The sequence below is a fragment of the Mauremys mutica genome, unplaced genomic scaffold (genome assembly GCF_020497125.1).
Source record: "Mauremys mutica isolate MM-2020 ecotype Southern unplaced genomic scaffold, ASM2049712v1 000120F_np12_subseq_5202453:5248188_obj, whole genome shotgun sequence".
In the NCBI taxonomy this organism is placed as follows: Eukaryota; Metazoa; Chordata; order Testudines; family Geoemydidae; genus Mauremys; species Mauremys mutica.
Window position 1 is genome coordinate 3,711 of NW_025422855.1, and position 27,143 is coordinate 30,853.

General features: G+C 51.5%; 1 pseudogene; it reads left to right on the top strand.

Annotated features, from left to right (window-relative positions):
- LOC123356972 lies at positions 1-26,915 on the top strand (annotated as a pseudogene).
- Positions 26,916-27,143: the final 228 nt, after the last annotated feature.

The window sequence follows — 27,143 nt, forward strand, 5'->3', positions numbered from 1 at the left end:
GTGCAGCCTCGTTTATCGCTCCTTAGTCACCTGGCTCCTTTCCGCCTCTCCTGTCCCGCAGCGACAAGACAAGACGTCCTCAAACCTGCATGAGGCAGCCTCTGACTGCGTGTGCTCAGCTCTCTACGCCATTGAAAACGTGGAGACCAACCTGCCCCTCGCGCTGCAGCTCTTCCAGGGAGTCCTGACGCTGGAGGCCGCCTATCACATGGCCGTGGCCCGGGAGGATTTAGACAAGTAAGCAAATGAGCCTCGCCGATAATTAACTGTCAACGTGTCTGTTGAGAGCTATTCTTGGGCTCGGCTGTGTTTGTGCAGCGCTCTGGAGTGTCGTATGCAAATGATGGCTGACGAACAGAGACAGCTGAGTTAATGACGCTTCCCTTTGCCGGCAGTGCGCCAGCCTAGAATTGCCGGGGGGCGAGCAGCCCGAGCTTGGGCAGGCAGGAGGGAGCGTTGCAAGCGCGCTGGTGCTTTCCCAGCTCCTCTTTGCTCTTATCAAAGGGCTGCAGGAGACGTGCCGCTGTGCGGCTCTCGTTGAGTGATGAGAGAGAGTGGAATGGCTGAGCCTTCCGGAGAGGGGAAAACGGCCTTGGGAGCGCTACGGCCTGGCACTTGTCATGCCTTCCGTCTCCGGAGTTCTGTACCAACGTTAAGGAGCCCCTCTTGTTGGTTTTATTACGTTAGCATCTAGCTGCTCCAGCCAAGATCAAGGCCTCGCTCGGCTTATACAGTGCCTAGCACGATAAGAGGGGTTACAGTGCAGATAGACAAGACAGAATAAAAGGTAAAAGGAGCAACAAAGCCATGAGAAGGGAAGTGAGTTGGCAGATCTCTTGTGGCAGTGCCCCCTCTCCTCCCCCGCGGCCAGTGTTCCTTGCTACCTCCCTCTGAAGTCAGCACTATCAGAGGGGAAAATGGAGGCAAAGAGGGTAGTGGCTTTCCATGGATCACATCCCAAATCACTCCTAGAACTGGCATTAGAACTCAGGAGTTAAACTCCCAGTCCTGTGCTCAGCCCACTAGGCCATGCTGTCTGCTACACAGTGCTGTGCTGTCTGCCATCTCTCGGTTCCAGAGGACCAACAGGGAGACTTTACATTCTGCAATCAGAATGTGGTCTTGGTTTTTGCTGTTCAGCTCAGCCCCTCAAACTGTTTTCTAAAGATATTTTAAGGACAGCAATCCTGTCTTCTAACACAAATTGCCTCGCTGTCTGTAACATGCTGCTGTAAAATTCAAGGCTGATAAAGCTGGTTTGCGTACTTACGTATCATGATGCCGCATAGTCTCTCCATTCTGGTACTGTATGTCCTGTTCTTGTGCCAAATGCATTTGAGGTCGATTTTGGTCGACTTCTTGGGGTCTGTTTGCAGCTATGGAGATGGATGTCATAAACTTTCTCCTGAACCACAGTCTCATAGTTGTCCTGGGTACGTTTTAAAGTTTCACTCGGAGGAACCTTATTTAGACCAGGCAGTGGTCTTCACTTTCATCAGAATATCCTGGAATCTATAAAGGGAGAGGCAACGCTTGATTTAGTCCTAAGTGGAGCACAGGATCTGGTCCAAGAGGTGAATAGAGCTGAACCACTTGGTAATAGCAACCATAGTGTAATTAAATTTAACATCCGTGTAGATGGGAAAATACTAAAGAAACCCACCACAGTACCATTTGACCGCAAAAAGGTTTAACTACGCAAAAATGAGTAGACTAATTAAATGGAAATTAAAAGGAGCAGTCACAAGTGAAATGCCTGCAAGCTGCAGGGAAACTACTTAAAAACACCATTATAGAGGCTCAAACTAAATGCATTCTCCCCCACCCCGGTAAGAGGAACAAAAAATGCCACCATGACTAACCAGCAGAGTAAAAGTGGCAGTTAGAAGCAAAAAGGAAGCTTTAAAAATTGGAATCATAGAACATCAGGGTTGGAAGGGACCTCAGGCGGTATCTAGTCCAATCCCTTGCTCAAAGCAGGACCAACCCCAACTAAATCAAGCCACATCCTACCGAGGAAATGGAAATTTGCAGAGCAACTAGCTAAAGACACAGAAACTAACAGGAGCCGGGTTTTTTTAAGTACATCAGAAGTGGGAAGCCTGCCAAACGCAGTGGGACCACTGGCTGATCAAGGTGCTCAAGGAGCACTCCTGGAACACTAGGCCGTTGCAGCGAAGCTAAATGAATTCTTTGCATTGGTCTTTTCTGCAGTGGGTGTGAGGGAAATTCCCACACTTGAGCCATCCTTTTTAGGTGACAGATCTGAGGAACTGCTCTAGATTTGAGGTGTTTTTGGAATAAATTGATAAATTAAACAGTAATAAGTCACCAGGACCAGACGGCATCACCCAAGGTTCTGAAGAAATTCAAATGTGAAGTTGCAGAACTATTAACTGTGATATGTAACTTATCACTTAAATAAGACTCTGTACCAAACGACTGGAGGATAGCTAATGTAACCCCGATTGATTATTTATTTATTTATTTTTAATAAAAAAGCTCCAGAGGTGATCCTGGCAATTACAGGCCAGTAAGCCTAACTATAGTACAGGGCAAATGGGTTGAAACTAGAATAAAGAAATACGTTATCAGACAACTAGATGAATACAATATGTTGGGGAAGAGTCAACACGGCTTTTGGTAAAGGGAAGTCATGCCTCACCGGTCTAGTATTCTTTGAGGGCTTCAACAAGCATGTGGACAAGGGGATCCAGTGGATATAGCGTACTTAGACTGTCAGAAAGCCTTTGATGTTTCACATGCCAAAGGCTCTTCAGCAAAGTAAGCAGTCATGGGATAAGAGAAGGTCCTCTCGTGGATCAGTAGCTGGTTCAAAGACAGGAAACAAAGGGTAGGACTAAATGGTCCGTTTTCACAATGGAGAGAGGTAAATAGTGGGGTCCCCCAGGGGTCTGTACTGCTATTTCACAGATTCATAAACAATCTGGAAAAGGGAGTGAACAGTGACGTGGCAAAGTTTGCAAAGGGATCTCACTGAACTGGGTGACTGGGTAACAAAATAGTAGATAAAATTCTATGTTGATAAGTATAAAGTAATTCACATTGGAAAACATAATCCCGCTATGCATACGAAATGATGGGGTTACCACTCAAGAAAGGGGTATTGGAATCATTGTGGATAGTTCTCTGAAAACATCTGCTCAATGTGCAGCGACAGTCCAAAACAAGCGAACAATGTTAGGAGCCATGAGGAAAGGGATAAATAATAACACAGAAAATATCATGCTGCCTCTATATAAATCCATGATACGCCCACATCTTGAATAGTGTGTGCAGTTCTGGTCGCCTCATCTCAAAACAGATCTATTGGAATTGGAAAAGGTTCAGAGAAGGGCAACACAAATAATTAGGGGTCTGGAACAGCTTCTATATGAGGAGAGATTTAAAAGACTGAGATTGTTCAGCTTAAAAAAGAGACGACTAAGGTGGGAACGTGATAGAAGTCTGTAAAGTCGTGACTGCTGTGGAGAAAGTGAACAGGGAATTGTCATTTGCCCCTTCCCATAACACATGACCTGGGGATTACACCATGAAATTAATAGGCAGTAGATTTAAAACAAACGTAAGGAAGTATTTTTTCACACAACGCACAGTCTACCTGTGGAACTTGTTATTGTGGGATGTTGTGAAGTCTGGAAGCATAACTGGATGCAAAAAAGAATTAGTTAAGTTCCTGGAGGATAAGTCCATCAGTGGTTATTAGTCAAGATGGTCAACAGTGCAACCCCATAGTCTGGGTATCCCTAAACCTCTGACTGCCTGAAGCTGGAAGTGGACGACAGGGGATGGATCACTCGAGATTGCCCTGTTCTGTTCATTCCCTCTGAAGCATCTGGCCCTGGCCACTGTTGGAAGACAGGATACTGGGCTCAATGAACCGTTGGTCTTGACCCAGGATGGCCGTTCTTAGTTCAGATTTGTTAAGCACATAATTCCCACAAATAGCATACTCCTCAGCACATTGTAACCCCGCTTACCTGAATCGGGGGGGCGAGTTAGAAACGTCTCTGGATAAAAAGGCTGCTGAAATGGAAGGATTCAGTGTACTCCTGCCTCTGAGATGACTGCTTAGTTCAGTGGTTCTCACACTTTTGTACTGGTGACCCCTTTCACATAGCAAGCCTCTGAGTGCAACCCCCTTATAAATTAAAAACACACTTTTATATATTTTAACACCATTATAAATGCTGGAAGTGAAGCGGGGTTTGGGGTGGAGGCTGACAGTTTGCGACCCCCATGTAATAACCTCGTGACCCCCGAGGGGTCCCGACCCCCAGTTTGAGACCCCTGGCTTAGTTCATGTTAGCTTCAGGAGGCTAATGCTGTACATAAGGAGGAGATACTTTCTCCCTGTATGTACGATATCACTGGGTATTTGCATGTGAAACATGACCTGCTTCACTTCCTTCAACAGGGTTCTCAATTACTGCCGCGTCTTCACTGAACTCTGCGAGACGTTTCTGGATAAAATTGTTTGTACGCCAGGCCATGGGCTGGGGGACCTGCGCACGCTGGAGTTGTTGCTGATCTGCGCAGGCCATCCACAGTATGAGGTAGGACTCAGTGGGTTACTCGCTCTTCTTCCTCAGTCAAATCTGCAGAAAGCTTTTCTTTATAGCCTGGCAGGTTTCAGGTCCCATTCCACAGTGGCCTTGAAAGCCTTGCTCGGAATTTCTGGTGTTTAACTCGTCCGTGACTGGGATAGACAGCCCCGAGGCAGCCTCTCCTGATAGAAGAGGTACGGGAAAGTCCCTCATCAATTTGCTTGAAAGCATTTTAAACCTCTCATCTGCTAGGAGCTGTATCTTGCTTCCTGCATCTCCTCTGTGCAACAGTCAGTCAGGGTCAGCCTTAAGGAAAATGGATTCCTGGGTGAACTTGTATTTTGGTGCTCCCTCTGCCTCCGCTGCTGCCTCCCCGGGCTCCCCACTTCCTTTGCCCCCAGCTCTGCTGCCTGCCCCCTGACCCATTGCCCAAGCTCCCTTCCGTGGCCTCACACCCCAGGCCCGCCTCACTCCTTGCCTCTTGACCACGGCACCCTGGGCAGTTGCTCACCCATAAGGCTGGTCCCTTGTAACAGTCATGGGTTGGGGGGTTTTTCAGTTTTCCACGTAGCTAAATTTTCTCTGAGGCTTCTGAGGTAGCGGTAATTTCTTGCATTTCCACCCAAATCAGAGGAGCGATCTCATCTCCCCTCACTTCCCCCGGCACACGTTTGCACACCGCCTGAAGCTCAGAATAGCAAAATATCACACGTAAAATGTGGGCTTTCTTCTTCATTTCCCCAGATCTCCCACTCTTGGGGTATCCCCTGGGACAGTTTGATTAACTAAAATCTTGCTGACCGATCCCTAGTTGTGTTTGCTGTGCCTCTTCTATTCAGATCTGTGTTCAGTAAAAGTGCTCCCATCCAGAGGTGCTGATCTGTAGATTGGTGCTCGTTACATGTCGCACTAATACTTGGTCGCCAGCCAGCCCTGGTTTCAGAACTGCCTATACGCACGTCACTCTGTTTGGCATGTAGAACTTTACTGATGGAGGAGTCAAGCCTTTAAAATTAATCACTTCATGAGAAAAGTTGAACCTGGGCTGACCGGGTTTTAAGTAGGGTGGTGCCGTTAACCTCTAGAGGTGCGGGTTTTCAAACACACCAAAGTCCCTTAGGCTGTATCTGCACACAGACTGGGTACCAGGATAACTGTCAGTTAGAGGTGCCTTTTTTTGGCTGATAATTATACTGACGCCACCCCTAGTATGGACACAATTACACCGATATAAAGCAGGCGTCTACTCATATAACTGTGTCCACACTCGGGGTGCAGCGCTTCCACTAGATGCAGCTTTTGTGCGTGGACCAGGCCTTGGGATGCGAGTCACATTATCTTTCCATGGTTATTGGAGTGAATCATGCCTGAGTGAGGAGGGGATGGACGTTACTATTTGACAGATGTTTGACCTACATGAAATGAGCTTATGACTTCAACTGAGCTCCTAGTGAGCTCTATCCGGTGCTGCAGGACCCACTAGCAGTATCTGCAGAGGTCTGAAGCCAGGAGGCTGAATTACCCTTTTCCTCGGGGATGGCTCCCTAGGCCAGAGTACACCCAGCGTGGGGACATCTTCACTGTTATCTGCAGGGTCACTCATCCAAACCCTGTCCCGGCACTAACTTGTTTGATTTTTAAATCAACTGCTTAAACAAGCAGCAAAAAATGCAGGTTTGTGAAGCCGAAGGAGCCGCTCATGGCTTTGTTGAGTCTGCAGGTGTAACCGTTGAGTCAGCGTGGAGCCCGGAACAGGCCTTCTCTGCTGCAGTCTAGGCAGCCTTCTGACCAACTTTCCACACTAGGAGGATAGGGGCGAAATCCTGTCTGTGAAAATGACAGATGGCTGGTTTTCCTCTCCCAACAGGTGGTAGAAATTTCCTTTAACTTCTGGTACAGACTGGGGGAGCATCTGTACAAAACGGACGATGCCGTCATCCACAGCATCTTCAAAGCCTACATCCAGAGGCTTCTGCACGCTCTGGCCAGACACTGTCAGCTTGACCCAGACCACGTAAGGCTGCGTTCAGCTCTCTTCTGTTTCCTTCCCTGTTCCAGTGGGCTGCAGTGGGCATGGGGTGGCTGGTGAAATGCAGTTCACCTTCCCCACGCGCTGATTGTCACTAAGGAGCCAGGCAGGTAACTAATGGCTCTGCGGTTAGGGATGGAGATGGGGGCGTTGGGCGGTAACGAAAACTGCCATCTACTTAGAGGGCCTAATCTGACATCCCCTCCCTCCAGCCAGCCAGCTTGGGTTCCAGCAGAGAGGTCTGGTGGCCGTGCTGCCCCAGAATGAATCTTGAATGGGCAAGTGTGTTAAGGGGGCGGGGGCGGGAGGTCTCATTTTTGCTTTTGCCATCCTTGTGTCCAGTGTTTGGAATTGCAGGCTGAGGACGTTCACCTGAGTGTTCTCCCCTCTGGTCACTGTCTCCCTTTTCCCCCACCTCCTGGAGACTTTGCATTGGTCCGAGAGCTTGCCTCCGTTCCCGGAGCTCAGTATGGGGAGAGGATCTGGCCCGTTAATGCAGGATGTGTGGAGTGGGCCGGTGCTGCAGCGGGGCATCGCTTGACCTAATGTTGGTGCTCCTGCTTTCCATCCCTTGAAATCCCCTTTGCCCGAGATGGCGGAGAGGATCCAATGGTTTAGAATGGCTTAATGTAATAGCTTATCTTGCCCTTCCCTTGCTCTGTGGGTGAATTAGGATCTGGAAGTCCCCTTGGCTGCTGTAACCCCACTTCCTCCAACCCTAAATCTCTGCTAGGAGGGTGTTCCGGAGGAGACAGACGACTTCGGGGAGTTCCGGATGAGGGTCTCGGACCTGGTGAAGGACTTGATCTTCCTGGTTGGATCGGTGGAATGTTTTGCCCAGGTGAGCCCCTAGTGATGCTGCCACGGCGCTGGATAAGTTGCCTCGGAGGGGGATTCCGTTGCCTTCGGCATGGTTAGCGCGGCTTCACGCGAACGGGGTGATGTAATGTCCATAGTCTATGAATGGATTGTTACCCTGAGATCCCATGGCTTCTCCTTGTGGCGGTGTGGGCTGCTCACCTCCACCATGCTGGCCAGAGTCAGCTCCTGTGGCTTGATCCTGGGTTGCCACATCCCCCTACCACTCGCTGTTAGTTCAGAGCCCGCTCCAGCTCCCAGTGGAGCATGTATTCTCCCACCTTGACAAAGTGAAGGGTCTCTGCATATCCTGTTACGTTCACCACTGTGTGGTCTGGCTGGGCCCCACAGGCCATCTCCCAGGCCTCTTTCCTCTCTGCTGGCTGAAGCAATGCGCTGCCCCTCTGGGCGTTCAGTAGCGAGGACGCTGCAGTCACTCCCAGCTGTGTGATAAAAGCTGGTTCTTGGTGGCGGGGTGAGATCGCCTCCAGGAGCTGCCGCTGAGCAGGTCTCGTCACAGACCTCAGCATGCTTCAGGCCTCCCAGAGACTGCAGCGCTGCCAGTGAGAAATAGATCAGCCTTGGTGCAGAACCAGGCTCTAGAGAGCGCTGGGAAAGTGGTTTGGGAGAAGAGGAGCAAACAGGTAAGTTCTGCCACTTCCCTGCTGCAGCCCTCTGTGTGACTGACTCTCTCTGCCCCACAGCTTTATGCTACCTTGAAGGACGGGAACCCTCCCTGGGAGGTGACGGAAGCTGTTCTCTTCATCATGGCCTCTATAGCCAAGAGCGTTGACCAGTGAGTATCAGGCCCTGCCGGCATCTGGGAAGATTGAGTGTAGGGGCTTTGCCCGTTCGTTTCCAGGGCCCTGGCTGCAGCTGACCAGTTTACTCCTGGGGGAATTCTGCACCAAAACATCCACAATTCTGCATTTTTGATTTGTCAAAATAATGCAATATAATCGCACCGGTTTCACTTACTTTGGTAATTTATTTAAACGACCATACTGCATTTCCTAAGCGCATGGAAGTTAAGTTACAAACACTTGGTAACCAAGACCCTGCATTCCAGTTCTAACCCTGGATTTTCACTGAAATTGCATGACTTTTATTTTGCTGTTTGGTGTTCTGTAAAGCAGACTGTCGCTTTAAATTGCTCAGACTTTCACATGCTTTGCTAATCATTGTCCTGCATTTTGATTTTTAATGGATAAGTGAAGTAGCTCCTGAGCTGTAATCTGATCCCATTGTGCCATGCTGGCATCGGGGAAAAACCGAGAAAGCTGAGGATTCCCTTAGTGTCATTTACAATAAGGCTCCTTTGCCCTACTCTGGCAAGGTAAAGGAGCCTGAATTGACTAGGAATAGGAACGATTCGCTAACAGTGGGAACAGTAGCAGCCTGCCTGCTTAGTTGTTACATTTCTGCTCTGCCTCAGGGACAGAGCCTGCTTCACCCAGCCCTACGCCTCCCAGCCCAGGACACAGCACCGGCGAGCGAGAGGGACAAAGTGAGTCTCTCTCACTGGTTCGTACAGGCACGCGCCCAGCCCCACCCCCTTAACAGCACCCGCCCAGCCTCCCTCCTCACCCCCACTCCCACCCCCGGGGGTGATCTGCTCTGCCACCCGGGCTGCCCTGGAAGGGGCGTGTGTTCCTCACAGATTTCTTGGCTCCCTCATTTTTCTGTGGGGGAGCCAAGAAATCTGCGGAAGGTCTGAATTCGGTGCCCCCACTGGGGTGCAGAATTCCCCCAGGAGTACCAGTTGCCAAGATTCAGGGACGGCTGAAAATATCCTGAGCAGCTCCGAGTTGCTCTTGTCTGTAGCGCTTGAGATGCTGGCCCCTAAGCAGCAAGTAGGGTTTACCCGCTAAAAATGCAGGTCCTGCGAGCTCATGCGGAGACCTTTAGTGTGCTGCGGGACTCCTCAGTTGAGATGTATATTACTGCTGATGTGGAATGTAAGTGACAAGCCCCAGAGACCTCGGTGATGGACTCCCTCCTTGTGTCCTGTCAGGGCCGTGCATCACCCAGCCTCTGCCTTCATTCTCCCCATTCCCTGTTCTCTTTCCCAGCCCCACTCAATGCTCCCTCAGCCACTGCCCCCTGTGCCATCCGCCCATGCCCTCTGCTCCTCAAATCCCTCTCGATGTTACTGTCTGGCTCGTGGAAGGCGGGGAGCCCTTCAGGGCAGGGAACAGCTGTGTAAAGTGCTGTTTCAATTGCAGCTCGTTTCCCGAGTCTGTAAAGCGATATTGGGGCATTCCCTGCTGACAGCAGCCCCGGGATCCAGAAGGCCACTGCTTCCCGGCTGGTAGAGGGGACGGGAAGGGGTTAGGCATTCAGGGACTGCTCCAGTCGCTGGAGGCTGGCGCACTCCATTGTCTGGTTGTCCGGGATGCCCTGACACCAGACGACCGAGTCACAGAGGACTAACAGAACGAGGGGCGGAGAATAAAGTAAGCGTTGGCCAGTATCGACCCGACAAGGTGTTCGAGTTTTGCTGGAACAAATCTATCTGATCTCTACAGGGCAGGTGCTCCAGGGAGGTGATGGTTGATAGTTGTTGCCTGCAGATTCACTGGCTCAGACTGCCAACCATCAAAACTTATCCTGCTGCTGCTCTTCTCCTTTCTAACGTCATTCCCCTGTAGCAAGAATGATGGAGGTTTCTGCGAGCTTGACCATCTTGTTGCGTTGTGTTTCTGCACAGTGAAGTCAAGTCTGTTCCCGGGTCACTGACCCTTGTTTCTCTGAACATGGCATGTCCCACTGTGGCTCCTGCTGGTTGCTGATTACTTGGGTAACAGCTCAAAACACAGGCATGCTGGAGTGAGAAGCCTCCACCAATAGGGCTGAATTCCCCTCTGGTACCACCAGGAGGCGCACTTCCCCTAGTTCATGGCATAGCTGATGGAACAGGGCAGGATAAAACAGATGATGTCTAGGGCTGATGAGTTGGATTCCTTGTAACTTAGAGATGCTCTTTGTGTCCCAGGGAGTGGGTGGCGATGGAAGGGTCCTGTGTGCCCTCCAAGTAGGAGCCCCACAACGATCTGAGTGCAAGGGCTACTAGGGGTTAATCAGGAATGCCCGTTGAACTCCGTGCTGAGTGTTTTCCTCCCTGTCTTGCCCCATAACCCTGCCTCTTCCCAGATGGCTCTTCTCGTTCACTCTTCTTCAGCTTGCTGCTCTTTCTTGCCACTAGTATTCTGGAGCTTGGTGGTCCTCTCTCCTTCTCTGGATCCCCGTTGTAAAGCTGGGACTGAATCGCGTTTTAGTGCTGAGTATTGTTAGATACCATGCCCCCTGCTGGGCGTGTGTCAGAATCTCATCCAGGCTCCTCAGGGTAGCGCCGCGGGGTTCCTCGATCTATCTGGTACATTCAGCCTTCAAATAGCAGAATCGATGGAACGATCGGGTTCTTGCTTGGGAACAGGACTGACTGCGCCAGATGCTGAGTAACTGCTGTCCTCTGTCCCCAGGGAGAACAACCCGACGCTGGTGGAGGTGCTGGAGGGGGTGGTGCGCCTCCCCGAATCAGTGCACACTGCTGTCCGCTACACCAGCATTGAGCTGGTGGGAGAAATGAGCGAAGTCGTGGACAGAAACCCTCAGTTCCTGGGTGAGTCTAGCTGTTGGCACTGGCTCCGTTTCTGCATTTCAGCTGGCTTCCCTCTGGGAAGTGTTACCTCTCCGAGGTCAACGCCGGACAAATAAACCAGCGTGCCTCACGGAGCGAGGCAGAAAATGAAGCTGTTGGAGTCATCTGTATAATCCAGTGTCGCCTTGTGGGTTTCTTCTCTTTTCAGATCCTGTGCTGGGTTATTTGATGAAAGGTCTCTGTGAGAAGTCACTGGCCTCTGTTGCTGCCAAAGCTATTCACAATATCTGCTCAGTTTGCCGAGACCATATGGCTCAGCACTTTAATGGCCTGCTGGAGATTGCCCGCTCCCTTGACTCCTTCATGCTGTCTCCAGAGGCGGCTGTGGGACTCCTTAAAGGTATTTACTCACCACTGTCAGGACTTAATGCTTAGCTGCAGAAACGCACTCGATGCTATTGAGAGAGTCACCTGGGGAGTGTATTACAGCCCCCAGTGTGTCACTTCAGTTGACATTCTCAAATAACAATGAACTCTGGCCAAATCACTTTTGGGACTGAAATTTTTCATGTCTATTCTTGGCCCAGAGGTGATTTTTTTTTATTATATTTTTTTTAAGAAAGTTGGATCAGAATTTGTTCAGTTATGCTCAGATCTGAAGAAGTAGAAAAATACATGTTTTCTGCTTTAAAACCTGTTGCCACACTTCATTCAGCGACTCTGAAGGCTGGTAGAATGTTGAAATGTAGCATGAAAATATTCTTAACTACCAATGGGACCACATTTGAAGCTAGTTTGATAATAGTTCTGAGTTCATGGAAACTGGCTTCTGTTCATGCAGAGTGAAAAACAAAGGTTTTGTACTTCTGGGGACAGACTGATTTGCACTAGTGCAGTTCTTAATGTTCATTCTTCAGTGCATGTCAATAGCCACCAACTTGCATTAAGGTCTTAAGCAGTTTTTCAGCAGTACGGTAAAAGCTTTGTTATCTGGCATGTTGGGGGAACAAGGGGTGCCAGTAAGTAAAAAATTCCAGTTAACTAAGAGGGAGGGAGTTTGGGGGTTGGGGCATGGGCAGGAGGGCTGTGGGGCATGGGCTCTGGGAGGGAGTTTGGGTGCAGGAAGGCAGGGGGTTGGGGCATGGGAGGGGATGGCGGGGTACCTGATCTGAGAGGCACTCACCTCGTGCGGCTCCCCAGAAGTGGTGACATGTCCCTGCTGCTCCTAGGCGGAGGCTTTGTGCGCGCTGAGCGCTGGCTCCAGAGCTCCCATTGGCCAGGAACCATGGCCAATGGGAGCTGTGTGGGTGGTACCTGTGGGTGGGAGGTGTGGCTAGGCAGCTCTGTGCGCTGCCTCCACCCACAGGTACCGACCCCGCAGCTTCCCTTGGCCGTGGTTCCTGGCCAATGGGAGCTGCAGAGCCAGTGCTCGGGGCAGGGCCGAGCAAGGAAGCCTGCCAGCTACACACCAGCCAGACTATAAACCAGACTTTCAATAAGATCAGAAATGCCAGTTTATAGAGCTTTCCAGTTGGTAAAGTGTTGGCTAACACAGCTTTTACTGTACTTGCTTATCAATGTGTATTGTTAGCTGTTTAATTGCTTGTGCATCTGTAACGTGACTTGGGTTAAAGATTTGTAGGACCTTGCATCTACTTCTTTTTTCTTTTTTCTTTTTTTTTTTTTTTGAAGAGTTTCAGGCAATCCTAGCACTTGCACTGCCTGAGGGTTTTTGTTTTCTCTAAAAAAACCAAAGATTGCATCGAGGGACTTTGAATACTTATGAATTTTGATACCAGAACATTAAATTGCATGGTTAGGAAATGGCAAAGTGAAAGTTCCCACAGCAGTATTGTACTTGGTCATGTCAAAGAGAGGTCCCGCTGTCCATGTTCTCCTGGTTTAATAATCAATTTCCTATTGCCACTTGCACTTGCATTGCTTTACGTTGTAAAACACATGCCAGCAAACTTGCAGTGTGTGACACTTGGCTAAAACGACTGCTGCTGTTGCAGCCTTAACTTGTGCATTTCCTGACTAGTGCCTGACTGCATCCTTCATGTTGCATTAACAAATTTTGCACATCATTTTATGTTTGTGCTCTGAGTACATGTTAGGGTAAGATACTGTTGTTACCCCTGGCCCTTGCAGCAATAGGCAGTGATGGGGCAATGCAAGTGTTCTTTGATTGTGTTCCGACTGTAAGACCCCCAAAACGCTGTAGTATACGCTTTTACTTTTTTTCCAGAAGTATGTAATTTTCCAGGATTATTGCTACTAGGCTGGAATGTAAAGAGATTACTAGGTAATGACATGCAATTTCTGAAAGGGGTTTATATGCTACACTGATAGGCATGGTATGAATGTTGACAGAAATGTGTGTTGTGCCTGTTCTAAGCTCAGTGGTGCATCGTGCTTTTCTTTTCAGGTTACAGGTGTGATTTGAGTGGGGTTCCTAGATTTTTCATTCATCTAGGTTCTTCTCTTACTCCCGCACACCAGCATCTTCTGTCTTCCATCACACACATCTATTTCAGTGTCTGATCAAAATGAAGCAGCAGTGCCGAGCTGTGGTACATTCAGAGGAATGTGTTTTATCTGAGGGGTAATAATTTCATGTCCAGTCAGGACATGTGGATATTGTTAGATGTGTTTTTCCTGCTGCCTACAGGGAGATTTTCAGTTGACCTGCAGCAGCCGGGTCCGTGTGGGGAAACTTGTTCATTTAGTGTCTGAAACTGACTAAACTTCCATCCAGCCTCCCTGAATTCTTTTCCTCTTGCGTTCCAGGGACAGCGCTGGTTCTTGCCCGGCTACCCTTGGAAAAGATAGCAGAGTGCCTCAGCGAGTTGTGTGCCGTTCAGGTGATGGCACTGAAAAAGGTACTTTGAGGCATCACAGTTGCAGAACTTTTGCCTTGTTCTGCAGCTGGATTGGTTATGCTGGTCTGCAGTAGGAATTTTCTGTGTGGTGCTCAGTAGAAAACTTCCACTGTGGCTGCAGTGTTCTGCAAGTTCCATAGCACTGAGCAACTTACTGTTCTGAGCATGGGGAAATAACATGGGAAAGGCGAGAACCTGGAACAAGATCTGAAAATACAGCGTCCCAACTTCGCTGGCACACGCTGCTGTAGCTCACTGGAGTCAGTGCAGCTACACAGATTTACACCAGCTGAGGAGAGAGGAGCATAGTAGCGTAAACAGGTGTAAGAACCAGATTTGTAGAATGCTTGAAAATGCTGCAAATACATGAGCCAATTTGCTGGTAGCCTAAGGACTGTATCCAATTTGCATGAAATGTAGCCAGTTGCAGCTTCCGTGCATCCTGAGTATGGAGCAAGTCTCCACATGTCAGATCTCCCAGCATGCAGTGCTTCATCTCAATTTGAGCTGCCTCTGCCATGATCAGGATGGATTGTTGCATGCTGAAATCTATAGACTCTGTGGACTGCACCACTGTAGTGGAGATGATGGTGTCATGGGCCACTTACCCATCCCTGAAGTACAAGTAGCCCAGGATGCCTTTTCATTTGGAGTCTTGGCTAAAGGAAGGTAAAAACTGGAAAGGGCTGGGAAGTGACGGGGGGCAGCTAAGTAAGATTGCATGGGATGGTCCCACATGTCGTTCCTAAAATGACCTGCCAACAGACAGGGAGACAGCGTTAAGTCTGGTGTACAGGTACTAACTTGTGAGGAGCACTCACCAGCTGATCAGTTTGTGTCTTCCTGGTACGGCTCTCCTTTGCCATTCTGCCTGAAATACCTCTCGAGTAAGCTCTGAATGCCCCATGGAAAAGCCCTTGGTAGCAGGAACTTCCCATCTTGTGCAGCTGAGACTCGTCACCACTCAGATCTCTGATAAGCCCTAGTCCCACGTCTCTCCCTTTGGGCTCATAGGGTGATACTCCCCACTTCTGGCCTGCTTCCTCTGTCTAGGACCAGAAGAGGCTTCTGCTCTGCATTGGCCAGTAAATGGGGAGTCTGAGGCATTCACGTTTCTTGTGGTGTGTGAAAGAGGCAGAGTTGACTTTGTGTTCTCGAGGCAATGGCCATTCAGAACGGAGCTCCTTATGGTCACTGAAATCTCACCTGATTTTTGCTCATTTCTCCAGCTGCTGTCTCAGGAGCCGAGCAATGGCCTGTCCTCAGACCCCACGGTGCCCCTAGATCGACTGGCTGTCATATTTAGGTAAGAAAGGCAAGGACTCCAGCAGACTGTCCTGCTGGGGGCTGGGTGGGGCCTGCTGATCTCTCTAGGTCAACTTAAAAACCCTGAACCAGCCGGAGGGTCTCATTTACAAAGGTCTGTAAAAACGATACATTCTTCTTCGCGTGCTCGGCCCAGTGTTTTCCACTGTGGGTATGCATGTATCCAGGCGCCCGGAGTCAGAGTTCTTGAAAGCAGTGTCCGTTGGTCTGCATGTGCGCCCTCGCTGTACTGTGCTTCCAACCCAGGAGTAAATGGCGAAACAGACCAACCGCCTCTCCAGTTCCTTCTTGTAGTAGGAAGAGAGCCTGAGACATAAGCCCTTGTATCAGAGGCCTGGTAGGAGGCAGGACCTGCTCACAGAATTTGGCAAGAACAGAGCTGATACTGCAGAAACACACATTCCTAAGAAGTGCTAAACACAGAGCGATATCAAGGATGGTACAAAAACGTCCCCCAAGGGTAGCGGGAACACACTGACCCCTCCTAAAAGATAAGGTCAGGATGACAATATGTAATACAAATGTTTTAATTAAACCAACATGTGCAAGGTGATGGGTGATAACTAGCCACGTTGGGGGCAGTAAATCACTCTGTCAGAGCGGCAGTACTAACTGGTTTGTGTCAGGGTATAAAGATGTAGCTCAGAGGCAGTGTCTTTGTCCAGCTGAGGGGAGAATGGAAGGTCCCACCATTCACTGAGCTGCGTCCATTGTCATGGGCAGATGTGGCTTAGTCTCCTCAGGGGAAGCTCTTGTTGCAGCAAGGTTTACTCTCTGCCGTTCTTTCCCCAATCGTACCTGTGAGGAGCAAAAACTTCCTCTGAAGAAGCACTTAATGGAGACGGTCATGAGGCTGCAGTCAGGCCCCAGTTGGGGGACACGCCAGACATTGGCCTGACTCCGCAAGGAATGCGCCTCCTGCTGTGAAGTCAGACTTCGGCGCGAGGGAATGAACTCCTACAGACCTCCTGCTGGGGTCTTGTTGGGTGGGCCGGGAGTGCTCTCATAAGCACGAGAGCAAATCCTCCTCTAAATCCACTTCAAAGCAGCCAGATAGAACCCTGCCGAAGTCAAGCAAGTCTTTCTGCTCAGCCTGTGGCACGAGCCATCTCGGGGGCGTGTCAGGAAGGGCCACAAACCCAGGGCTCCATTGGCACCAGACCACTCTCTGCCGGCAACAGTGCCTCTGGTACCAACTAAGCCTGAACTGATGGCACCGGCAAAAGGCAAACAGAGAGAGCCCCAACCACCAACAGTTCTGCCTCCCCCGACTGTGGCACAAGCTAACTCCTCTTGCTCCATTGGTTCAGGCAGACGGGCCAGCTCATATATTCCAGGGCGAGCAGAATCTTGCGCTACATCTGACATTTTTGTTCTCTCTGATCCCCAATCTCCATAACCATAAGGTCCTTCCCTCATGAAGGAGGTGTTGACTCCACCAGGAGATGCAGTTTGTGGGAGGAGTCTGTCTCCCATTCCATTGTCCAGGCATAGTTTCCCTCCAGTGGAACCATCGGTTTGGCCAATGGATTGAGAATCGACATTTTCTTTCTTGGGAGACTGAATCACCCAAAAACCCGACATCTCTTCTTCCAGGGCAACGCCTTCCCGGACAAGGGACCCAGACCAGTCTGGAACCAAGGCCCATCTCATTTCCTACCTCAGAACCATTGGTACCCCATGCCATGGGAACCTCCACAACCCCCATTTGACCCCTCTTACTGTCTGTTCTGGAGTCCCAGGGACCTGGACCATCTTCCAGACTCAACATGATCCACGAGAGAGTCAGTCCACCCCTCCTCTGCGAGAGGACAGCCAGAGCTTCCTCTGATTCCCATGGAAGAGCAAGTTTATGAGCATGATCCAGTGGTACCAATGGAGCCTGTCTTCATCTCTGGATGAAGCAGTCACTCCGCTACCCATACGCCACCCCGCCCCCCCCCCCCCCCATGAGCTACATATCTTCCTGAAGGAAGTGTAGGATCTTCAACAAACTCTTGGATGTTCTCCAAACATCTGGATCCAGCTGAATAGCACTTCGTGTTAATGAGTGAGCTAGAACAGTCTGGCATACCTCAGCCACTTTCACTTTCCTAAGAGGGCAGAAAAACACTATATTGTCCCAGCCAAAGGGTGGAATTTCTCTTTTCTCATCCTGCACCTAACGCTTTGGTTGTCCAGACTGCCATAGAGATATCTAGACAGCAGCATCCTAGACTTACTCCAGTCAATACTGAGGGTAAATGCATTGATTTTATTGGGAAAGAAGATCTTCATTTCTATTAGCCTTCAGTTCAGAATAGCCCGTTACTGAGCACTGTTGCCGAAGTATGATTACCTGAACTATTCCAAATTCATGGACTTGGACAAGCTTCCACAAGAGGGAGCTCCGTTATGGGCTCTCGTTGATGAAGGCAAGTTGGTTGCCAGGCTCACTCCTCAATCAGCAGTAGGTGCAATACTGTGAATCACGTCTTCATGCTTTGGAATGACACAAAAAGAAGGGTGGCTGGAGACCTATCCTCAGTCTCTGGCATCTGTGATCCCTTCCCTGGAAAAGGGCATGTGGTTCACGGCTCTCGATATGAAGGGCACATACTTTCACGTGGACATTCACCCCACTCAGATATTGTCTTAAGTTCATGGTGGCCCCCGACAATTTTCAATTAAGAGTGCCCCCATTCGGTTTTGCTACTACCCTTAGGGTCTCTAACAAGTTCTTTTTTGTAATAGCAGCCCATATGAAGTGTCATGGCTTCACCATCTTCCCCTGTCTGTTTCATTGCCAACACACGTCAAGAAGCTTGAGTCGATTTCATCAGTGCTTCAACTCCTGTATTCCCTAGGGGTCGGCATAAACTCAGAAAAGTCTGTCATCACTACAACAGAAACTGTAGATGTCATCAGAGCATGCCTAAAGTCAGTCGTCACAGCAAGGGCTTTTCTGCCAGTGTGTGGGTTCCAAGCGATGAACGAACTCATAAATCAGGTCATGAACCACCCTCAAACACCTATCAGAATGTCTTTTCGTCCTGGGGCACATGGCTTCATCTGCGCTTTATCGCACCGTTTGCCAGACTCCATCTTCGTTGCCTGCAGCCATGGCTCAGAACAGTGTACTCCCCAAATCAACAGTCCATGAATGCCATAGGAACTCTTCCCACCAAAGTAACATCATCTCCACTATGGTGGAAGTATCCCCACCAGGCATTCATAGGCGTTCCCATCTTTCCGCCCTCAAGTGACAAGACAGTCACTATAGATGCTGGGGAGCTCACCTGGACAGCCAGACAGCGCAAGACATTTGGACATCCTGAGAAACCAGGATGCACAGTGATATTCTGGAACTTGAGAGCAGCCCAACCCTTTCTCACATTCAGGTCTCCCAGTCCTCATTGTGTCAGACAATATGACAACTGTCTTTTACATCAACAAGCAGGGAGGAGTGAGATCCATTCCTCTGTGGGCCGAAATGATTGCTCTGTGGAATTGGTACATCAGCAATCATATCACCCTGTCAGCAGTTCACCTTCCAGGGAATCAAAATCTGCTGGTGGACTCCTTCAGCAGACACTTCGCTATTGACCATGCTTCGGTGGTAAACAGTAGTTTTGCTCTATGGGGAACCTCCACAAGAGGCCTGTTTGCCTCTGACAAACAAAGTGCAACATACGCTGCTCCAGACAAGCCCTAGGACATTGCTCTCAGGGCAGTGCTCTCCTTCTGTGGTTGGACCATCTGAATTCTGCCTTCCCTCCCTTACCACTCCCACATCAGGTCTGACAGAACATTCGTCTGGACAAGGCCCTCTCATCACTCCCAACTGGCCCAGACAGTTTATGGTTCCCGAGTCTGCTACACGTGTCATCTCGACCACCAATCATCGTTTGGCCCTTTCTGATCCGCCCCAGGGGAAGGGCAGAATCAAGCTCCCCAGCCCCTAGCCCTGCATCTCGGGGCGTGGTTTTTGGATGGGCACAAATTCTAGAACGTTCATGCTCCGAAGCCATGCAAACAATCCTTCCCAATAGTAGAAAAGAGTCCACTAGAAAATGGTGCACAGCCAAAGGGAAGCATTTCTTTATCTGGGTGCAACAAAAACGTATAATGCCCAGAAGCTCTGGGTGTTCCCCGTATTCTGGACTATCTTCTTTCCCTCAACATAGCGAGTCTTTTCCCATCAACTCCTTGAGTCCATCTGGCAGCAATCGGGACGTACCACCCATCTTCCGATGGTTGCTCAGTTTTCGCTCACCCACTGACTACCAGATTCTGGAAGAGTCTAATCCCAACCTTTCTGCCAGTAAGGAAACCTGTTCCTCAATGAGACTTAAACTTTGTTCTTTGGGTCCTCACTAGGCCTCCCTTTGAGCCCCGAGCTACACGTTCCATGTCTGTCCTACCCATGAAAGTTGCATTCCTGGTAGCCATCACCTCAGCCAGGAAGGTAGGTGAGCTCAGAGCACTGATGGTGGATCTGCCTTATGCCATGTTCCATAGAGACAGTTTCATTGTTTACATCCTAAACTCGCCTCCCCCAAGCAGTTTGTTTCACCTGAACCAGTCAGGCACTTAACTGTGTCTTCCAAAACACCACACATCTGAAGAAGAGAGAAGACTCCATCCCATCGACAAGCCTTGTCCTTTTACCAGCACAAGGACAAAGCTGGTCAGAAAATCTCCCGGGCTGTTTATCGCTGTAGCAGGAAGAGTCCCAGGTCAAGCCGTGTCTTCTGAGGCTCTCCGAATGGATCTCTGGCTGTATCTTACTCTCTCGGCTATCTAATCTTCCTCCCCCGCCTGGGGTGAGGCGCAAGCCACATCAATGGCATCGCTTCAAGAAGTGCCTCTGCTTGACGTTTCCAAAGCAGCTGCGTGGAGTTCCTTCCACACGCCCCCAAGACGTGCCTCAGTGCAGGACTCCCACTGATGCCTGCTTGGGGACAGCAGTCCCTGAAACAGCTCTGCTGCCTGCATCCTCGTGCCCCCCTCCTACCTTGAGTCCTGCGTGTCACCCACTGCCAGTGGAATACAGACAGGGACCAGCACGTAAAGAAGAGAAAGTCACTTACCTTAGAGTAACTGGAGGTTCTTTGAGACGTGTGGTCCCTATCTGTAGTCTGCTACCCACCCCCTTTCCCTCGGCTTCAGAGCAGTCTTGAATTAGCTGTAGAGAAGGAATTGGAAGAGCAGTCAGTCTGCTCGGCCCTGTCTCTCCTCAGTTGGAGGAACGAGGAGACCAATGGCACCTGCATGGACCAACGAATTCTCTGACTCTGGGTGCATGGGGAGCGTATGTGTACGCATGGTGGACAACAGTTAGGGACCACACATCTCGAAGGCCCTCTGGTTACTAAGGTAAGTAACATTCTCTGCTGTGGAGAGGGCCAGATGGGCTCCTGTGGACCCCATCCCATGGTTACGCTGTGTCATGCCTTGCCTTTATCACCTGGCTTCCGGTTCAAGTACCGCGGTGACTCCTCCTGGCTGCAAAATGTGCAGTACGCAATGGGTCTGCAGCCCCAGACGTGACTCTTGCTGACCCTCTTGTCTATCATCTCGTCCGAGAGGCTAGAGAGACGAAATTCTCCTCCTCCCTCCCCACCCCAGGTGGTCTCTCCAGATGTGGGAAGCTTATTCGGTTTGTGTTTATGGTGTACCTGTGCGGCGGGGGGGTGAATGGAGGCCCTCGGTGGTCAGGGCTGTCACCTGGGCGTGTTTCATCAGCGCTGAGTTAACACCAAATAACCTGTATGTTTAAAAAGGCGCTTAACCCTTTTGTTGCTTTTCCCAGGCATACCAACCCCATTGTAGAAAATGGCCAGACACATCCGTGCCAAAAAGTCATCCAGGAAGTAAGTGAAAATCGGTGCCAGGCCTCGGGCCGTCGTCCTCCGTACGCATCTAGCCAGGAATTGGGGTGTCCCCGTCACTGAATGCTTGGGGCAGAGCCGGTCTCGCCAGGGGCAGCTTTGGCTTTGGGCTGGCGAACAGTCACTGCTGGCTCGTCCCTGTAATCAGAGAAAGGAGGCTGCTATAGAACTGCCAAGGGGGGGGAATGGGCATGAAGAATCGATGGGCCTGTATCCTCGTCGCTTTCACTCCTCTGCTTGGCAAATAGAGGAATTAAGGCAAACCTTGAGCAAAACGTTCTAGCCCCTTCTTTGTCAGGTGCTTTGAGATCCATGGCTGAATAGCTGAGAGAGCCACGGTCACTGGATACGCGGGAAGGATTCCATCTAGGAGGTGCCCGCAGCTTCGGCTGCCTGGCAGTTGGGTGGTGGACCTGAGGGTATCTCTCTTGCCAATAGTTGGGGACTATAGGGACGCAGAGTATTGTAGTAAATGGGGTGGTTGTGGGGTCCCTCCTGAATATCTGGAACCCTCCCTGTTGTCCTTGCTCAGATCTGGCCGGTCCTGTCGGAGACCCTGAACAAACATCGTGCCGATAACCGCATCGTGGAACGCTGCTGCCGGTGCCTGCGCTTTGCTGTCCGCTGTGTAGGCAAAGGGTCTGCGGCCCTGCTGCAGCCGCTGGTCACGCAGGTGAGTGAGCCTCGGGGGAGATACTTAGTGGAGGAGCTGCTCATCCACTTGGGGTGTCTGGAATCAGTGTGCGCAGAAAGCGAAATCTCACAATTGGTGAGTTGGCCGAGCCCCTGGGTGAGATTTACATTGAAGCCCCAGGTATAGGCCTCTGTCAGGGAGGAGACTGGTCCATGGAGTGCAGCACGTCCGGCATAAGGAGCTCTGACTAGCGTGGGGACAGTTCCAGCTTTGCTGGCCCCCACAGCATGTGAGGCAACAAGGGGATCCTTTAGCTAGCGCTCGGCCCTTCCCGTTTTCAGAGTGCTGTACGAACCTGAGCTGAGGTACAGCAGAGCAATGCCTCAGGCAGCGATCCCAAGCCTTGGGGAGTCGGGCCGAGCTGGCCCTTTGCAGGGGAGAATTTCTCCCGTACTGCAAGTGAATCGCCACTGGGGTCTGGAAGCCGGGGCTTCCCGGTGCTAGGAAATGCACCTGCTCTGTAAAGCTCCTGGCTGGGGCTAGCTGGTGTTGGCCGCGTGTCTTGGAGCGGGACGTGAGCTGGAGTAAGTTTGCTGTGTCCTTGGCAGATGGTGAACGTGTACCAGGCGCACCAGCACTCCTGCTTCCTGTACCATCGGCAGCATCCTGGTGGACGAGTACGGGATGGAGGAAGGCTGCCGGCAGGGGCTGCTAGACATGCTGCAGGTAGGTCTCCCGAAGGCACGTCTAGTTCCGGGTATGAGCGGTACCCGCTCCGTGCCATCCCATTTGGCTGCAGCTCTTGATTCCTTTTTTCCCCCTCTGTGCTTTCCTCTTTGGAAGCCGATGGGACTTCATCTTCCAAGTGTCACTTTTGAAAATGGGTCTTCAGCTCCTAAGTCACTCGGAAGTTCTAGATAATATTTCCGCTGGGCTGCCCTTGGGACTCGCCCCCGTTCAGCAGCTGGCGCAGCTGCATCCCTCGCTGCAGATGAGGACGTTGGACCGAGCTTGCTGTGGCTTTCCCCGGGGCGCTTCTGTATGACCTTTGCCTGATGCTCCACGGTGCTCCCTACCTGATACGGGGCACGTCTCCCGCCCTGAGCCGGCAGCGGTGTGTAAACAGCCACAAAAAGGAGTGCTTTGTTTAAACGTCCTCTTCTCTCATGTCGATTGGTGTGGTTAGTGCCAGTGGCAGGGATTGCTGCGCTACGCCAAATGCCCGGTCAGTGAAAACCGAACCAGCCCCTGCCCCATCTGAAATTCCTTGCTGCTGCTACGGTGGTGCTGGTGGAATGGAGAAAACCGCCCTTCCGCTCCGTTCCCGGCTTGGGCCCCTGTGCTGCTAAATAAACTGTGGCTCCAGCAGAGGAAATCAGAACACCCAGTGGGGAGTGGCCGGGGGCGGGGAATAAGGAACTGATTGCGCTTCCGAACCCATAACATTCCTTCTAAAAAGCGCAGCTCGCTCCCTGACCTAGGCCCTGCCAAGCTGTGACTGGCCCTGGCCCAGCATCTGAGAGCTTGGGGCACTACGTGTTCCAAGCACTGGACGAACGTTGAGCCTTGCTGTCGCCGTTGTGCAGGAGAGTAAAGTGAGGTATGGGCTGCGCCCGTCACCCAGTGAGTGTCCAGGGCAGAGCTGGCGTTCGGGCTCCCGTGCAGCCTCTGCATCTCTGCCACCTGCTGGCTAGTGAGCCACCACGAAACCAGGCCCCCGCCAGCTCCAACTCACTGGTTTGTGGGGAAAGCGGCCGCTCATGGGTCCCCAGTCTAGGATCAGACACGGAGACTCAGCTTTGCAGTGAGGGAAACTGAGCCACAGTCTGCGGCCTGGCCTTTGGTGCTTCGTCTTCGACGTGCTGGAAGCTTCCCTAGGAGGAGATACGGGTTTGGAGCAGCCTGTCCTGCCGGCCATGCTGTCAGCTCAGCAAAACTCAAACGGAGTCAGGGAGTTCGCTGCCCCGGCGTCGTTTGAGATGCAGAGGGATGGAGACATTTGGGCAGCAAGTCACCAAACCCAAAAACCGGACTCTTCCTGCTCCTCCCAGCTAGTGCACAGCTTGTGCAGGGCAAGGAAGGGACCGTCCTATGGCTTAGCCCCATGGCTGCAGTCAGGACACCTGGGTTTGTCACAGAACTGTTTGGCCTCGGATGAGTTTCCCGTCTCTAAAACAGGGAGACTGATTCCTGCCTCCCCAGGGCCCTGAGGCTAAGTTCCTGTTTTGTCAATGCAAGGCGCTTTGTAAGCATGTGGCGGTATTACTGCGGGGAGCGCGGGTGAGTCTGATACAGGGAGACCAGGGAAATGGGGAGAGAATTAAACGACCAGGTGCTCTGCCTCCGCTGGGTTTGCTTCCACCCGGATCTAGGAGCTCAGACTTTCGTAAACCACCAGGCACCCCCGCAACGGTTTCTCGTTGTAATCGGAAACGCCGGCATGCCGCAAAGTGAGCAGGCGCGCCCTGCCCCCTTGGCTTCCATCCTTCCTCTGCCTGCACCCCAGGACGAACTCTGTGTCTCGTGCCATCTCTAGAGATCGCGGCGTACGTTAATTTAATTAACGATCCCCTTCCCCTTCTCCTAGGCGCTGTGCTTGCCTACCTTCCAGCTCCTAGAGCAGCAGAATGGCCTTCAGAACCACCCAGACACCGTGGACGACCTCTTCCGGCTAGCCACCAGGTAACCGCTCCACCTAAACACGGGATTGCTGCCTCGCTCCTTGCGCAAACGGGTGGCTGAGTGCGTGGGTATGCGCATATTGCTTCCCAGGCACAGGAGTGTCCATCTTTAATAACTCCTCCTCTTCCTCTGGATTTATAAGCTATACAAATGACGCACCCCCATCCCCTTGCGTTAATGCTCACAATCCTATCAGAACGGCCTTGCCCGCTCCACCCACGAATCGAGACTCGTCACCAACAATCACAAGATTACGTCCTCCAGAGTCCCCTGCCAGCCCAGGGCGCCTTTGTAGCTGCTGTAGGTGCTTTCGCTGCAGCTCAAGATTTGGAAGTGGTCGGGATTTCCCTGCTTCCCCGTTACTAGAGTTCCAGCTGTGGGCATTGAGGATAACTTGGTTTCCAGCAGGGGGCAGTGCAGTACAGCTTGCAGTCAGGATGCTGCCTTCTGGGGCTGGCCTGTCCATCCGGACGGCGGAGGGAGCTGGGTCTTGCTGTGACTAGCGCTGGAGAGAAGGGAACGTCCCTGGGCAGCACGGAAGGGACATGCCAACCCGCTGAACCACAAATCTGCTGTGTCCTTGGGGCGTCCGTCCAAAGCAGCCTGCCAAGCGAAGCTGCTTTCTAGCTCGCGCCGCGCTGAACTCTCCCTGATCTCTCTGCTCTGCCCAGGTTCATCCAGCGCAGCCCAATCACCTTGCTCCGCAGCCAGGTGATCATTCCCATCCTGCAGTGGGCCATCGCCTCCACCACCCTGGACCACCGGGACGCAAACTGCAGCGTCATGAAATTCCTGCGCGACCTCGTCCACACCGGGGTGGCCAATGACGTGAGTGATTCCCAGCGTTGTTTCTCCTAGCTGGGGGGGGCAGGGCGCGGTGGGGCCCAGCCGGCTCGGGGAAGCTGAGAGACGCTGGCTGTTTTGGGTATTGCTTTGCTCGTTGCATTTATCTGTGTTGCTCTTGGAATTGCAGCTGACAGATGAACCATTCAGAGCCAGGTGAGATTTGGACTCCCACCTGCCCGTGGGGAGCCCCAGCCTGCAGTGCTGTTCCCATGTTAGCCAGCTCTCTGCTGGAGGAAATGCGTTGTACGGTGTTCCTAAGGGTGAACCGTCGCTGCCTGGGTCTCTCCTCTTGGCCCCTTGACCCTGGAGGCTGGTTCCTGGCTCTCACTCAGGTCACAGGCAATAAAAAGCCAGTTGTTCCTCGCAGGGGTCGGGAGCAGTTGGTGCCAGTGTCAATGCCCTGCCTACGCAAGGCTGCTCAGGTGCCAGCTGGCAGCACAAGAGCCCATCGTGCTGCCTTTCCATCTTCTGTTTCTGTCCTGCCCGTCGGTCACTGCAGCGTGTTCTGCCTCGATGAGCAAACGGCACTGGGAGGTGGGAAGGGATCCAAAGGTGGAAACGTGCCCCAGGCCGCCCTGCCAGGCAATGCTCACTCGGCCCCTCTTCTTTCTGCAGCATGAAGAGGACTTTGAATTGCGGAAGGAGCTGATCGGGCAAGTGATGAACCAGCTGGGCCAGCAGCTCGTGAGCCAGCTGCTGCACACCTGCTGCTTCTGCCTGCCGCCCTACACCTTGCCCGACGTCGCCGAGGTGCTCTGGGAGATCATGCAGATCGACAGGCGGGTAAGGTTGTAAACGCAGTAGAAGTGTAACACGTGACTGCAGCGAGCCCGGTGTTGGCACGGGGAGAAACGGGCCTGCCAGGGGGGATTCAAGGGATGCGAGCGAACGAAAGGTGGAGCTAGCGATTAGCAGCTGTCCGAACATCAAGGGTCAATTTCACCAGCCTGAATAAAAAAAACTTGTGTCCTCTTCAATTACAGCAGTGAAGATTAGCACCCACCCTACTCCACCTCCCTCAAGTGCTCCAATTCCCAGTGCTTTTAGCTCAGTGATTCTTGCTAGCTGGCTTGTCCATCTCTTCTGCTTTGTCCCCACTTCTTCCTGTTTCAAGGCTTGCTTCACATCCTGTCTCTCCACCCTCCCTCAGAAGTTGATTCTCCGTTCTCAGCCAGCACAGGAAGATTGTGCTCCTGATGTGCCTGTGGGCTGATAGCCGCTGCAACAGAACGCAATCCTTGCTCAACCCGAGTTGAGTCTATCCCTGCTGGGTTGTGAATCATTCCGATCAGTATCTGGCATGCGCAGGGTTCGGTGCTCACTTAGAATGATTCATTCTGGCAGTACAAAGACAACGCAATAAAAATGAAACTTAAAAATAGGCCGTCTTTCCTAGGCTGCCTGGGGATGCAGGGCCTGCAGCACCTGAACCCAGAACTTAGTCCAGGTTTCTTTTTGTAGCAATAAAATGTTTAACTTTTGCCTTCCTCCCACTCCAGACATTTTGTCGCTGGCTAGAGAATTCACTGAAGGGTTTACCAAAGGAAACAACTGGGGGAGCCATCCAAGTAACGCACAAACAACTTACGGACTTTCACAAGGAGGTGACTAGGTGAGTGAAATTCCGTGTTGGGCAGGATACCCTGTTCACAAAGGTGTTACCACAAGTCATCCCCCTGCACCTCTCTCGGGCCAGCAACAGACCTGCCACTGGGCGGTTCAGTGTGGCTGTCCACTCAATCATCAGAGACTTCAAGGCCAGAAGGGACCATCGTGGTCATCTAGTCTGATCTGCACAGCACCTCCCCCACCCCCTCCTGTAATAGACCCCTCACCTCTGGCTG